Here is a 16,476-nt window from a genome sequence, read left to right on the forward strand (position 1 = left end):
CAGAGTGGTTAGGAATATAGGCTTTGGAGTTGGTCTAATCTCTGCTCAAGTCCCAGAACTAACATCGACCGGATAATGACTGTGGTGTAGCTGTGAACTCTCTGAGGCTTTATTACTGTATCTATTGATATAAAAGACCACTTGAAGGTAGATGGTCTTTGTGAAATCCAGATGACGTATTACATGTAAAGCACTGTGCACCGTGCCTGGCATCAGCGGGTGTTCATGCCATCTTGGGGTGCTGGTGGTGGTGATGATGATGGTGATGATGGTGATGGCGATGATGATGGTGATGATTGTGATGGTGATGATGGTGGTGGTGGTGATGGTGATGGCGGTGGTGATGATGGTGGTGATGGTGATGACAGTGGTGGTGATGTTGATGGTGAGGATGGTGAAAATGGTGATGGTGATGGTGGTGATGGGATGATGGTGGTGGTGATGGTGGTGGTGATGATGATGGTGATGATGGTGATGGCGATGATGATGGTGATGATGGTGGTGGTGGTGATGGTGATGGCGGTGGTGATGATGGTGGTGATGGTGATGGTGGTGACAGTGGTGGTGATGGTGATGATGGTGAAAATGGTGATGTGATGGTGGTGATGGTGGGATGATGGTGGTGATGACGGTGATTGTGATGATGGTGATGGTGATGATGATGGTGGTGGTGGTGGTGCTGGTGATAGTGATTATGGTGGTGGTGGTGGTGGTGATGATGATGGTGATGATGGTGATGGTGGTGATGATGATGGTGGTGATGGTGATGGTGATGATGGTGATGATGGTGGTGATGATGGTGGTGATGGTGGTGATGATGGTGGTGGTGATGGTGGTGGTGATGATGGTGATGGTGATGGTGAAAATGGTGATGGTGATGGTGGTGATGATGGTGGTGATGGTGATGATGGTGATGGTGATGACACATTTAGCACCAGTACAAGACTTTGAATTAGGTCATCTGCTGGCATTTTTATTTCCACTGTTTTATCAGCATAAATTTTTACCTTTCCAACTAGTGATTTAAGGATAGATCACCTTTCACAGTATATTTTTAGGCTTCCCACCATATACAGCATACTTCTTACATACAGTATTTGCTATTTGTTAAAGATTTCAGGACTCCCACTTTAATCCTATTTCATTGCGGCCCTTGTTTTTCCTCATTTTTCTAGATCCTCCCATGCTGAAATCTCTAAAGATAACCCCGAGCTTGGGCCACTTTTTGGGTATTAATACATATTGGAGGAGGTGGAAGAGGAGAGTTCCTTTTGAGGGAGTCTGCATGGCCGGTGTCTGACTCACAGTTTTCTGAAGCTGACCCTCTCCTGCCAAATGGTTAAAGAGTTTAGATGCCTTCAGTGTCTATGAAGCCCTGTCTGAGTGGGTCCTTCTCACGGTCAGTTGATGGAAGCCCTCTGAAGGCCATCTGTGTCACTGTGATGTTTGCACGGTCCATCCTGAAAGTACCTCCTTCCTGAGCCCGCGGCAGCCGCTCCCCCTTCTTGACGCCTCCACGCCTTTGTCCCCATCCCCCATCCCCACCATCCACCCACCATATCCTGTGTCCTTTGCAGAAGCCTGAGCAGGGCTCTGATGTTCAGAGGCAGCTCAGCTTCCAGGGACACGGTGCTTCACTGACCACATCTTGGGGGGAAACATTTTTCTTTTTAAAGAAAAAATGATTTATCAATAGTATTAAAGGGACTGTGAGAGGAGAAAATCACTATTAAACAGTCTGTTTTCATTCTCTATTCACACCTGTTCCAGCCCACACCCCGTCCCTCACTGTAGGTGGCAAGCATGACTGCAGTACTTGGCTGTCCCCTGCCCAGGGGTGTCTTCCCCACCCCCACTCAGTCGGGCTGAGCTGGCTTTTTGGATTGTCTGACAGCGCAATGTGGCAAAACAATGTCACACGTGTCTTGGGGCCGAGGCCACTGCATTTGAAGAAGGCTGGGTTGGGGAGGAACAGTCTTCTTAGCCCGACCGACCCCCGTCCCCCAGCTGAACACGGGGCAGGAGAGCGTACTGGGACGAGCTGAGGGATCGCCCAGCCACAGCACTGGCAGCGGGAAGCAACGCGGACATTGTAATGTTTCCACCTTCCTGTTTCTACGTTCTCTTATCATTGCCATTTTTTCCTTTTTCCCCCACTTTGCCCACATTTATAGATAGAAATGCTAGGGATACAAGAATTATTTTAGCCTTAAGAACCTTAGGAGAATGCAACGTGGTACGTGTCATTTTGTTTCGCTTATGTATTCATTCTGCACATTGTCCCAGGGTAGAGTTAAAGAGGCTTACACAAATAGGCTATAAAAGGGTAAAAAGAAATAATTGAGGGAAAAGGGATACAAAAAGACGGAGGAACAAGACAAGGCCGGAGGTGGATCTCTGGCCCATATCAGCGTCTCAATCATCATAAACCTGCCTCACCTGGGGTTTTGTGGGAAATTCCCACAGCAGATGACGTCGCTCTGGTACCCACAACCTGCTGTGACTGTTGGCCTTGCTGCTTTCGGCTGGCATGTGAGTCATCGCTGTCGCCTCTTTGCTGGATAGAAAATTCCTTGAGGGTGGAAATCATGCCTCACTCCCTTCCAAAGAGCCTGACCAAATGCCCGCCATGTAGGTCATGATCAAGAATGTCTAGGAGAGTAAATGGAATAAAAATCAGCATCTCAGCCCTTGACGGTGAGTATTGCTTCTGCTCTTCTCACTGGACTTGCCAAACTGGGGGAACACGTGCGACTACGTGAAGGTGGGACGTAATTCAGATCCGAGCTCCGTTTCCCAGGTTGTACCCCATCACCCCATGTCCACGTCACCTTCCTGTGATGTTCAGAGATGTTGCTCCGAACTGCGTCATTCTTGTCCAGCCACCGTAGCCGTGGGCCGGCATCTGCTGCCCTGGTTTTCCTGGCAGACTGACTGGGCACAATGGTAATACCACGTCTCACCCAGTTGAGGACAAACATTTTTCCCCATTCTACTGTCTCCAGAATTGGATGTGTCTTGTAGTTCATGGGGTGGCATTATTTAATCGCCACTTTAATTTTTTCTTTTTTCTTTCTTAATGGCATCCCAAATAATGGTGAGTCAGAGGGCTGATGGCTGCTTGAGATCCAGAGAAATCATTACTCACACTTGTTGAGTGTTTATTACACATTGGGCATTGTTCTGTGTGTTCTAACTGCTGGAATCCTCCCAGCAAGCCTACCTCCTAGATTCTGTTACTGTCCCTGCTCTGCAGATAACAGTCCCAGGCTGCGAGGGGATAAGGAACTTCTTGTCTTCCCTGGATCACCAAGCTGGGACATGTCAGGGCTGAGATCTGAACCTAAGCTATCAGATCTCAGACTATTTATACTGGTTTTGATCAAAGGCATTTCACCGTGGGTTTTTCCTAGGACTCTGTGGTATCCATGGCCTCACCCATCACATTGAAACGCTGCCCAGGCTCAGCGGTGCAGCAAGAAAATATGCAGTTGCAACTAGGATGTAGTGAGATGTTTATTAAGGGTTTGTAGCTGGACTATGTGCTTGTGGACAGCAAACTTCATGAAATCCGAATCAGATGTTGGGTCACTATGGCGAGCCCTGGGCTCTGTTTAAGGTGAGAAAGAAGCTCTGTGGTGGCGACAGGAAGCTGCCCTTTGCATTCTCCTCACCTCTCTAAGCCAGCCTGTCCGACTTGCAGGTGGAAGGTTCAGACTTCTGGATGCACGAACCGTGAGGACTGAGGGAGCCTCAGGGAGCCTCACCCACGCGTGACGTAACTGCAGTGGGTGTCGTGGATGCCCTTTGTGTTCCGTGCTTGCAGGTTCCAGCTGGGACGAGCCGGAAGACTGAGGGTCACGTGGTGGGTAAGTGCCTGGACTCAGGCAGCCTGGATCCAAACCCTAAGTTTTCCATCTGCTCGCACATGCTTCTGATGAGACATTGGACCTCTCTGTGCCTGGTCTCTGGATCTGTAAAATGGGAGTGATCGCGACATGTTCCTCAAGGTCGCTGTAAGGATTCAATGAGTACATTCACCCACGGCCCTTGACGTGGTCCTGGCCCAGTGACGTCTTCGTGTCAATTACTACTGCACAGCTTGAAACTGTGATTCTGGCCGCTTCCCAAACCTGGACCGACGTTTGTGCTGAGTCCATCTCAGCTTCCCTGAAATCCTCCAATTCCTCTCTGGTCATCTGGTCAACTCTCTCCCACCCCGGCAACAACCCATCGGCACCTCGGGGGTTCATTCCGCACTTTCCTGATCTCATTGGAGTCTGTGAACTAATATAAATCTATGACACAGTTTGGTGTTCATTTCAGATCCCAGATCCTACTTCAAGATCTTCAATCCCCAAATGATGGTTTAGTTTAAAAGGGAAGAGAGGCTATTTTCTGTTACACTACGCAGGTGGGAAATGAGACTCGACTATATATGTGAATAAAAGGTAATGATAGCTATTTACAAACTGTCTTTTACCCATGCGTCACATCTGTGGATAACAAACCCTTGTGGAAGGCAGCCCCCAAGGTGGGCCCCAGTGGCCCTGTCTCCTGGAATCCAAGCCCCCCTCCCACGCTGAATTGGGGCTGGCTGATGTGATCGAGGGTGCCTTTGGAAGGTTAGATCATGAAGAACACTTAGCCCCCACCTTGACCTCCTGGATCAGGTGCTTGGAGCAAACAGCTGCCGTGCATGAGGAAGGCAAGAAGTGCTGAGGACAGGCCCACACGGAGAGGGACTGAGGCCAACAACCATCACCTCTTGCTGGCTACGAGGGTGAGAGCGAGACGGCAGAAAACGTGTGTCGGTCTCCATCCCCTGTTCCTGGCACAGGGCTCCTGAAACCCTCATAACTTCCTAAATGATAAGAGCACCAAGGGCATCTTTTGTTCTAATATTTGGTCTTTGGCCCCAGTTCCCTACACAGACCTTCTAACCCCCTTGGAACTTCCTAGGTGATAGGAGTGTCTTCTGTTCTAATGAGGTGACACTGGTGGGCTTGTGGATGGGGGCTGGTTACCAGAAAGACCCAGCCAGGATGAGAAGCTCCCCCACCCCCTGTCCTTAGGACTGAAAAGACTGAAAATGGAGTTAATGCTTGACCTGCCTACGTGATGAAGCCTCCATAAAACCCCAGCAGGAGGGGGTTCAGTGAGCTCCAGGGCTGGGGAACACACAGAGGTGCAGGAGGTGGTACCTGGAGAGGGCCTGGGAGCTCTGTGCCCCTCCCGTACCTTGCCCTACACATCTCTTCCATCTAGACATTTCTCTGTATCCTTTATCACATCAGTCCCCCAAATTTTTGGCACCAGGGACCAGTTTTGTGGAAGACAATTTTTCCACGGATGGGGTGAGGCAATGGTTCGGACACTAATGCGAGCGACGGGGAGCAGCAGATGAAGCTTTGCTCGCTCTCCAGCCGCTCACCTCCTGCTGTGCAGCCAGATTCCTAACAGGCCATGGACCGGTACCAGTCTGCGGCCCAGGGGTTGGGTTCCCCTGCTTTACCACATCTTTTTATAATAAACCAGTAGGCGTAAGTAAATGTTTCTGAGCTCTGTGAGCCATTCTAGCAAATTAATCAAACCCAAGGTGGGGTTTGTTGGACCCTTCAGTCTAGAGCCAGCCGGTCAGAAGCACAGGTGACAACCTGGACCTGCGACTGGCGTCTGAAGGAGCGGGTGGGCCGTCTGGTAGGACTGAGCCCTTCCAGGTGGTGTCAGAACTGAGTTAAATGTCGGACACCCAGCTGGTTCTGGAGACTTGCTTGTTGGCGATCGTGCAGGAAAAACCTTCCACACACACACACACACACACACACACACACACACACGTGAGAATTGGGCTCAGCACCCTTTCCGTGAGCCACCCTGGGAGTGGGGCTCCCAGCCCCAGGAAACCTGTCAGACGACTACGGTCCCACAAGCCATGAGAACCCCCAGGCCAGTGCCACCCAACAAAGCTTCTGCTGGGTTTCTAACACAGAACTTGTGAGAGACGATGCCTCGTTAATATTGCTCTAAGCCACTAAGTTCTGGGGCGCTTTGTTACACGGCAATAGATGACTAATACACCCGTGGTGAACTGTCTCCAGTCTCAGCTGTGTGTCACCTGAACCAGCAGAAAACATGCAAGCGGGAATCACAGCATGGAACATGCTTGGTCCGTCATTTCTGAAGAACTGGGAAGTTGAAGAGCTCTACTCTGTAATAGAAACGCCCCCATGTCTTCCTCATCCAGTAAAAGAGTATGGGAGACTGTTCTATTTTTAAGGCACAAAGGGGAAGGAGAGTTCAAGGCAAGAAGGACACCAGAGAAACAGCCAGCACGCAGCTCTGCGCTCAAGACCAGTGAGAGGAACGGAATCAGTTTTCAGAGACGGCAAATTGTTAGATGGTGTGTGTGTCATCGTTTGTCCTCATTGAAATTTGGGTTCAGTTACTGAAAAACATAGGAAAGAAAACTAAGCTGAGAACTAGGGGGCCCAGGGAAGGGCTCTGGCTCGTGACACGAGACCCTTCGTGTCGTTAGAATGACTGTGGGTTTGTTATTGCAAAGCAGGGCGTGGGAATCTGAGCCAATTGTGACAGGCGGCAGGGACGGAGGGCCTTTGATCCTCTGTTGGGTGGACAGAATGAGGGGGTCTGAGGCGGGCAGTCTGCCCCTCCAGGGGCTGCCCCAGGACCCTCCACCCTCCTCCGTGTGGTCAGGAGGGGCCGTCCCGGCTCTCGGGCGCTGGGTGGAGCACAGTTGGTGACACGGTAGGGGTTTAGGGGTCCAAGTTTGGTTGGTGTTCAAGACGATGCCTGGCTGGACCCTCATCACACGTCCCACAGGGGGTGGCGCGTGGCTCCTGCCCACAGTCAAACCACCATCTGCACCTCATCTGAACCTGGAACCACGGTCTGCGCTCAGCCGTTCCCACCCCCAGGAGGGGTCCTGGGAGACCCGAAGCTCTTCCCCCCCACCCCAGTGCCCTGGGGATGCTCACCTGCCCCCCACCTGGGTCCTTGTTAATCTCCAGCTCAGGGGCCCCGTGGGAGCCACACTCCTCTCTGAGACTTGCAATCTCCAGGACCCCTTTGGCAAGCCAGGTGACTGTCCTATCCCCTGGAGCCCCCCTTCCCACCCCAGGGCTTCAGTCCTGAAGGGGGAAGCAGCGGGGGTCTCCCAGGCACCTCCTCAGAGTGCACCCCACCGCAGCTTCATCCTTTCTCTCTTTCGAGGATGGAATGCAGTTGAAACGGTCTTTTCCTATATTCCCAAACCTCTGGTTTGTGTAGCATCCTCCTTGCTCAGACTTTGCCATTTATATTCAAAGTGCAGCTCTCAGAAGTCCAAGAAAACCTTTCTCTCTCAACAGAGGCTGGATCTTGTCAATCAAAAGTGCTTTAGCTTTCAGACCGTTGCCCCAGCGATACAAGTACAAAACGTCTAATCGTCTCTTTAAGAGCTCAAAAGTCAAGAAAATGACTTTTTCTTCCCTGGAACAAAGCCTCAGACAAACAAATAGTAATGATGGAGAGCTGTTCATGAAAAAAGAGAGAGAGAGAGAGAAGAAAGAAAGAAAAAAGAAAGAAAAAGGAAGAAGCTACTTGTTCCAGTACTTCAAGGTAGTATTTCAAAATGTTTCCTATTTCCTACATCGTCTCCCAAAGCCCTTGGAGCCCTCCGGCCTTATTCTCACCCCCAGCCCTGCCCCTTCCTACTACATACACCCATAAATGCCAGCTCTCTACCATCCTCTCCTCTCACCCTCACCTCCCCACGTGCTGGGGGCCTGGATGGCTGGAGGGGTGAGATTCGAAATGATGCTCTTTCCTGGTAACTGACCAACCAGACTCACTCTGGCTGAATGGCTGGAGCAGGGGGCCCCCCCAGCTGCGCCCGGCATTCCCCTTAGTTGGTGGGAGGTCCGGGGGCCGGGAGGGCCCCACTCCCTAAGGCTCAGGGCAGCAGCTGTTTGCAGACTGTGCAACTGTGATCTTTAGACGCTAGCGAGACTTTACGGAGAGCACCAAGTCCCTTGGTCCCAGGGCAGGCCAAGGGCAGGAAGCGTCTTAGCCAGGGCCATGGTGAGGGGACAGAGGAGGAACGCCACGTGTGTGCCACGCGGGCAAGCTGGAGAGGTTTGTGCAAACAGAGCCAGGGACCGAGGGGCACAGTGGGGGATGGGAGGCAAGCAGAGGCTTGGAAGGAGGGGCCGGAGCCTTTCTGACCCATTCTTCCCGTGAGCCTTTGCTGTTACGTTAGCCAGGAAGTGACCCAGGAGCTACGGGCCCTCCTCCTCTCCACTGGGCGTGCCCGGTGGCCTGCAGGCTCAGGCTGACCCAGGCGGACCTCCCCCACCCGGGGCGCACCTCCAGGGGGATGTGCAGGAGCCCCCAGCCCCCCACCGGGTCCCCCAGCGCTTTTCTGCTCCAACCTTGGGCTCCGGCTGCCAAGCACAGGTCCTCCTTGGAGTCACCCGCTGGGTTGTTCCTGCCTCATGCAGGTGTCTCCCGGGCCAGGGCCCCGCAAGCCATGTCCAGTTGCCTTCCTGCCATGAGGATGCAGTCCTGTGCAGAGAGCTCTCCTCACTTGTCCTCGCTGCTCTGCAGAGTTGGGTCTCTGAATTGACCCTCTTCTGATTTCCTAGCTTCGTTCCTTGCTCACGCTGGAACCCCTGAGGCAGGCTGCTGTCCTAAAAGCGGCAGGAGCCGGGACTCACCATGTCGTCAGCCCAATGGCAACAGTTTATCCTCAGAGGCAAAGGCCTGCTTGACTTATGACCCTGACAGGAACCGACATGAGCTGAGTCAAGGTGCCTACAGCCAACGGGAGGCATTGTAAGTGGCCCACACAAGGCCCCTGAAGGCATGTAACTGCAAAGCCCCCAAGGAGACCAGCCCACAGCATCCGTCTGTGTCACTGCTGGGACCTCCCTGCTCTGTTATATAAGCCCAGAAGCGGTCGGGTTTGGCCCAAGAGGTCGTGCGGTACATTAAGACATTGCACTGTGAAAAGGTGTATTTCTCATCAAGATGCAACAGAAAAGGAAAACAGCAATTGATAGCGTTGCCTCAATTCAGTGGGATGACCCGAGTCCACAGGCCTCTCCCCAGAGCTGAAATGTATAGACTTTTGTCAGGACCGTGTCTGGGTCTTCTTCCTGACCTCGCTGTGAGGGTTTTGAGCACCTAGTGAAACATATATGGGGTTTCTTCCTACTCCCATGATATTTTACTATGTATAGAGGCAGGTTTCAGTCATGGTTGAGCATGAGTCTGGAGTCTGACAGACTTGGTTAAGACCCTGGTTCTGCCACCTGCTGGCTATGTGACTCTGGGTAAAGGACTAACTTATTTGTACTTCTGTTCTCTCCAATCGAGTGGTGGGTGACCCTATAAGTTCTGGGCCTTAAGAGGATGGGGCTGTTCAGAAGAGAGGAGGACTCTTTGGATGCGCTTGATACTCTTTTCTTAAACCAATATTTGGGGATGGGGTGGGAGCGAAGGTATTGGTAGGTGCACAGCAGAACTATGAAGAAAGAGTCAACTAAAAATAAGACCAAGGCAGAGTTCTTCAGTAGCATCAGCAGCTCTAGGATCTCCCAATCTTGGTCCACATTTATGATGTTATCTGAGGGGAATGAAAGCCCAAAAGAAAAGTCTACTGACTCCCTTTCCCCCAAAGTAGACTTTCACTTGGAAATGAAAACACAACATATCAAAACTTATGGGCTACAGCTAAAGCAATGCTTAGAAGAATATTATAGATTTAAATGCCTATATTAGAAAAGGAGAAGGAACTTAAACCAATACATACGTTTTCATGTGAAGAATCTTGAAAAATAAAAGCAAACTAAATCCCAGGCAAGCAGAAGGACTGAAATAATAAATGCTGGAGTGAAAGTCAATGAAATAGAAAACAGGAAAACAATAGAAACAAAATGAATGAAATCAAAAGTCTTGTGTTAAAGAACAACAAAATTGACAAACCTTTAGCTAGATTAAACAAGAACAAAAGAGAAGACACAGATGACCAAAATTAGGAATGAAAGAGGGGAAATTGCCACTGACTGTTTAAAAATTAAAACAATTATAAGGGAATACTATGAAGAACGTTATGTCAACATATTCAAAAATTTGGATGAAATGGGCAAATTTCTAGAAAAGACAAATTACAAAAACTCACTCAAGAAGAAACAGAAAACCTAAAAAGATTCATAACAAGTAAAGAAATTAAATTAGTAATTAAAAATCTTCTCACAAAGAAATGCCAGGCCCAGATGACTTCACTGGTGAAAGCTAGCAAACATTTACAGGGAAAAAATTACCAATAATCCACAAACTCTTCCAGAAATAGGGGAAGAAACACATTTCAACTCATTCTGTAAGGCCCATACTATGATGACCCTAAAGCCAGATAAAGACATCAAAAGCAAAGAAAAATACAGACCAATATGTCTCATAAATTTAGAGGCAAACATTCTCAATAAAATATTAGGAAATCAGATCTAACAACATATAAAAAGGATCATACACAGTGAAGAAGTGTAATTTATGCCAGGGATGCAAAACTGCTTTAAGGTCAAAGAACCAATTACTATAATATATGATATTAATGAAATTAAAGACAAAACTCACATGATTATCTTAATAAGTGTAGAAAAAACTTTTGACAAAATCCAACACTCACTCATGATTTTAATAAAAAAGACAACTTTAGATAAACTTGGAACAGAAGGGAACTTTCTCAACCTGTTAAAGGACATCTACATAAAACATACAGCAAATATTATATCTAATGGTGAAAGACTGAATGCTTTCCCCCTAAAACTAGGAAAAAGACAAGGATACCTGTTCTCGCAACTTTTTTAAACTTTATATTGGATGTTCTAGCCAGTGCAATAGGACAAGAAAAAGCAATAAAAGGCATCCAGATTGGAAAAGAAGAAATCAAACTGCCTTTATTTAAAATGACATAATCCTGTATGTAGAAAATCCTAAGGAATACACACAAAAACTAATAGAAGTAGTGAAAAATTATAGCAAAGACACAGGATATAAGATCAATACACAAAAAAATATATTTCTCTCTATAAGTGATGAACAATGTGAGAATAAAATAAAGGATACAGTTACTTTTACAATAGTTTCAAAAAGAACAAACTACTTAAGAATAAATTTAACAAAAGAAGTGCAATACTTGTACACTAAAAGTTAAAAAACGTTGCTCAGGGAAATTAAAGAAGATCTAAACAAACAGAAAGACTTTCCTTGTTCATAGGTTGGAGTAGTCAATATTATTAAGATGTAACTTCTCCCCAAATTGATCTGTAGATATAATGCAACCTCCATAAAAATTTCAGCAGACATTTTAAAAAAATTTACGCGATGATCCTAAATTTATATGGCACTGCAAAAGACCTAGAATAACCAAAATTATGTTGAAAAAATGAACAAAGCTGAAGGACTTTTATTCCCCACTATCGAAACTTACCATAGAGCTAAAGTTATCAAGAGAGTGTGGTACTGCCAAAAGGACAGAGACTTGGACTGATGGGACACAACTGAGAACTGAGAAATTAATCAATCCTTATATCTATGGTCACATTATTTTTGGCAAAAGTGCCAAGGCAATTCACGGAGGAAAGGAGAGTCTTTTTAACAAATGATGCTGAGACGAATAAATAGCCACATGGAAAAAGATGGATGTAGATCCCACACCTCATGACACAAGATTTAACACAAAGCGGGGCTTAAATGTAAGAGCTAACAGTAAAGACTTTAGAAGATAACACAGGATAAAGTCTTCCAGATCCTGGTTTAGGCAATGGGTTCTTAGATACACCAAAAGCATGATATTATACATAAAAGGAAAAATATTGAACTTCATTAAAATTCAACTTCTTTGTACTGCAAAAGACACCATTAAGAAACTGAAAAGACATACAACAGGCTGGGAAAGAATATTTGCAAAGCACATATCTGATAAAAGACTTGATCCAGAATATACAAATAACTCTTACACTTCATTAAGAACAACCCAATTAAATGGGCACAAGATCTGAACAGACATTTACCAAAGAAATACAGGAATGGCTAATCTGCACATGAAAAGATAGACACCATCATTAGTCCGAAGGGAAATGCAGTTCAAAACTTCAGTGAGGGGGCTTCCCTGGTGGCGCAGTGGTTGAGAGTCCGTCTGCCGATGCAGGGGACACGGGTTCGTGCCCCGGTCTGGGAAGATCCCACATGCCGCGGAGCGGCTGGGCCCGTGAGCCACGGCCGCTAAGCCTGCGCGTCCGGAGCCTGTGCTCCGCAACGGGAGAGGCCACGGCAGTGAGAGGCCCGTGTACCTCAAAAACAAACAAACAAACAAAAAAACTTCAGTGAGATAGTCTTTCACAAACCACCAGAATGGCTTAAAAAAAAAAAAGATAAGAACAAATGTTGCTGAAGATGTGGAGAAACAGCAATTCTCACGCATTGAAGGTGGGAATGTAAATGGTGCAGCCACTTCGGAAACCAGTTCGGCACTTTCTTGAAAACTTAAACATAAATTTACTACGTGACTGAGTAGGTATCAACCCAAGAGAAATGAAAACATCAACGTTATCCGTGAAGAGTGATGGATACACAAAATGTGGGATATTCATAAAGTGAAATATTATTCAGCAACAACAAGGAATGAATTACTGATACATGTTATGACATGCAAAACGCTCAAACGTTCGGCCAAGTGAAAGAAGCCAGACACAAGATACTGCGTAGTGCAGGTTCCATTTAGATGAATTGTCAGGAAAAGGCAGAAGAGATGGATGGGGGTTAACTACAAACGGGCATGAGGGATCTCATTGGTTGATAAAAATGTTCCAAAACTAATTTATGGTAACAGTCACATAACTTAGTAAAGTGACTCAAAAATAATTGAATTACGTACTTGAAATAAGTGAATTATATGATACGTAAAACATGCCTTAATGAAATTATTTTTTAAATCTATTTTTTAAAAAAGACTAAAGGATGCATGTGGTCACAGTTATTATTTTTCCCACCAAAAAGTGCAACCTAGGATCTGATAAACAATTTCCTACTTATTTGTGAATATATCATGTGACATATCATTCACCCTTAAAAATAAAAATAGGCGGGCTTCCCTGGTGGCGCAGTGGTTGGGAGTCCGCCTGCCGATGCAGGGGACACGGGTTCGTGCCCCGGTCCGGGAAGATCCCACATGCCGCGGAGCGGCTGGGCCTGTGAGCCATGGCCGCTGAGCCTGCACGTCCGGAGCCTGTGCTCCGCAACGGGAGAGGCCACAACAGTGAGAGGCCCGCGTACCACAAAAAATAATAATAATAATTAAATAAATAAATAAAAATAGGAAAGAAAAAAAGGAGAAGAAGCAGCCTTCCATGCCAGGTACGCACCCAGTAGTATCGGGGACTGCGGGCGCCTTCGGCTGCTGGTCAGGGGCTCTCATGCTGTAAGAGAGGAGGTGGGTGTTGACTGCTCCTTGGCCTATTTTGCTCCCTGGGAAAAACAGTGCAGGCGCACGGGGACCCCACCTTCCCAGCAACCTCCTTTGCTGAACTTTGGAGCCTGGGGGCCTCCGAGGTGGGAAGTGAGGCTTCCTGTGGGAGGGGTCTCCTGGGAAATCAAAGTGCCTCCCGCTGGTGGGCGGAGACCCCACTGGGCATGCAGTTCCCTCCCCTGCGGGTTATGACCCAGTGGCTCTATCACATTACAAAGGCCTAAAAAAGGAGGTAAGAACGCGTCTCCCTGTAGTTAGGGCGGTGTTAAAGAAATAACTGGATCCTTTGGGACGGGTTAGAACAGCAGCATTTCCAGCTTCCCGGGGGAGTGCGGAAGGATGGAGACCAGGGACTCGGGACTGTCCTACCACATTTGGTAAAAATCAGATCGCAAGGCTGCGGGCAGTTGTTTTCCTTTGTTAATCATCAGACTAAAAAAGCACTGGGTCTCTTTGCCAGGCTGGGGTGTGGAGGCCCTGACCTGTGCCGAGCTCCTCCCAGCGAGCAGTGCCTCCCGGCTCTGTCCTCTCCCGCCCTGTGAGCACAGGCTCTTCAGGAAGGCGAGGTCTGGGGGGCAGACTCCCCCTCACTTTGTCATGGGGGAGGGGCCGTCTCTGCAGGTGGTCACTGCGGGCGGCAGAGTGACTCCTTCTGGCCCCGCCCCCTGCCAGGCCCGGCCCAACCGCGGACTCCAGGCCACCCGCCACCCGCCACCCGAGAGGCCTCCAGCGCCGGCCAGCGGCGACCAGGAGCCCAGCGCACTTCACACCCCACATCGCAGCCAGGCCAGCGAGGCCTGAGTGCCAAGATGCGGGCCCGCAGGACCCCAATGGCCCGGCACGTGCCCCGAACAAGAGGCCACGGTGAGAATCAGGGAACATTTTTCTCCCAGGCTGATGAAATCTCTGCTCAGTTCCGGGCTGAGATCAGGGAGCCCTTATCTCTCGGCCGAGGGCTTCCTCTCTCTGTTGATGGGGAATTCGCCACTGGAGATGGGGGAGGGGATCTCAGCGGGACTGTGACACAAAAACCAACCTAAAAGGCCAGGCTCCCAGCAGCCTCGCGGGCCCGAGGATGCCTGATGGACCCAGGCCCCCTTCCCAGCACCCCTCTGCAGGGCAGGAGCCCGGACTGGCCGGGGCCCAGAGCCCACCACGGGCCAAGAACTGGCACGGCTGCTCTTCCTGCCGGTACTGGCCGGGGGGGCTTGCTGAGTGACGTCCTGCTAACGCAGGCATCGTGCAAAGGTCTCTCCGTCGCCGTGGGAGCGACTCAGGCTGCTTGACAGAGAGAGTCTTAAGGAAACTCAGGAAGCCAAGGAAAGCCACGGTCATACGGGACACGTGCCAGACGTCCACCCACCTTGCCATTGTGGGGTGCGTGACGTAATGCCTTCATTGCCGCGCGTGCCCAGAGACCTGCGCTACCCTTCGCGTCACAGCTGACTGCTCTGGGTCTTCAGCAGGCCTGGCTCCAGCAGCTGTTCTAGAACCTTCTGAAGGTCCTTCACTGGCTCTGGGCTCAATGAAGGCATTGCTGTGCTTGTCCAGCCTCTCACGTCCCCAGTGACCTGCCCTGCTCCAGCACTCTGTGCCCTGGTGACGACGGGGGCCCAGAGGAAGCCCACAACCCGGAAAAGCAGCCTTTCTCAGGAGGAACAATGCCAGGGCCCGGGCAGGTGGAGGGAGGGGAGGCAGGCAGCCCTGGGCTCTGTGGCTTTCTTGTAGGACCCGACCCCCGATCCCTGCTCTGGAAACCCAAGCCCCAGGGAGCCATTGACTGGCAGGGGCCGCCGGGGGGCAGTGGCTCCTGCTGAGATGCAGACAGCCCTCACCCCAGCCCCCACGTTCTCATTTCTTGCTGGTGGTCATGACTGAAGGACGAGGTGGAAGCCTGGGGGGCGGGGGAGGCCTGGACTGACAAGGGGCCTGGGGGAGTGTCCTCGGGAAGGACCTTTCGAGGGGCATCGTGACGCTAGCTGTGTCCCCCCCAGGCGTGTCTACCCTGATTTCCGGGTCTCCCTCAGCCACATCGAGCCAGGCCGCCTCTGCTGGGTGCTGGGCTGGGAGGACAGGGGGATGCCGGTGTGGCCTCATGACGCAAACAGAAATGCTGCCGGGCACCTGGCCGCTTGCTGAGAGTGGAACGGGGGCGCTGGGCTTGGCTGGGGGCGCTGACCTGACCTGAGAGCTGACCCCACCTACCCTAGCCCCTAGGACCCTCCCCTGCTGAGCACAAGGCAGCTGGCACAGAGGGTGTGAGGTCACAGCATCAGCGGGGAGTTTCCCAGGACGCGGATCCGCACACGGGTATGTACGTCCAGAGCGCTTATGCTCAGAGAAGTGACAGGGCTCAGCTTTACCCGACCTAGTATTTCAAGGAAGCATGCGAAAGACGAAAACGCAGGAACTCCTCCACGTGTGACAGCCGAGCGAGGGCCCTGCACACCCACACAGGTGCGTCCAGGTGTCAGGCGTGTCCGGCTTCTCGTGTCTCGTGGGATGGATGTGAGGCACACCGGAAAAGCACATGAAACGCAGACTGGCATCATCTTTTTAGACGTGGCTGTACCCATTTTGCAGTCGTGGAGGAAGCAGCTGCTGGGCTCCAGGTGAGCCGGCCCCAGGCTCTGGCCCAGCCAGCAGCAGCGGCCATGGTGCCTCCCGTGAGCCCAGGCCCCCAAGCTCAGGGGCTCTTGCCCAGATGCGTGGAGGCCCCGTAGTGCCCTCCCTGGCGGCCCTGCTGGCACAGGTGGCCTAGCCCTCGTGTACCCCAGGTCCTCTCTCCAGTAAGCATCCCAAACCCAACCCGCCATGGGAGACTGGACCATCCTCCCCAGCCACTGCTCCCTCCCACGAGAGGTGCATAATTCCCCACCCATCATCTCGTGGCCTGACCCGTGCATCCCACAGGAGAGGTAAGTGCACGTGATGTGGCCATCTGAGCA

This window comes from Delphinus delphis, chromosome 14 (assembly GCF_949987515.2).
Source record: "Delphinus delphis chromosome 14, mDelDel1.2, whole genome shotgun sequence".
NCBI lineage: Eukaryota > Metazoa > Chordata > Mammalia > Artiodactyla > Delphinidae > Delphinus > Delphinus delphis.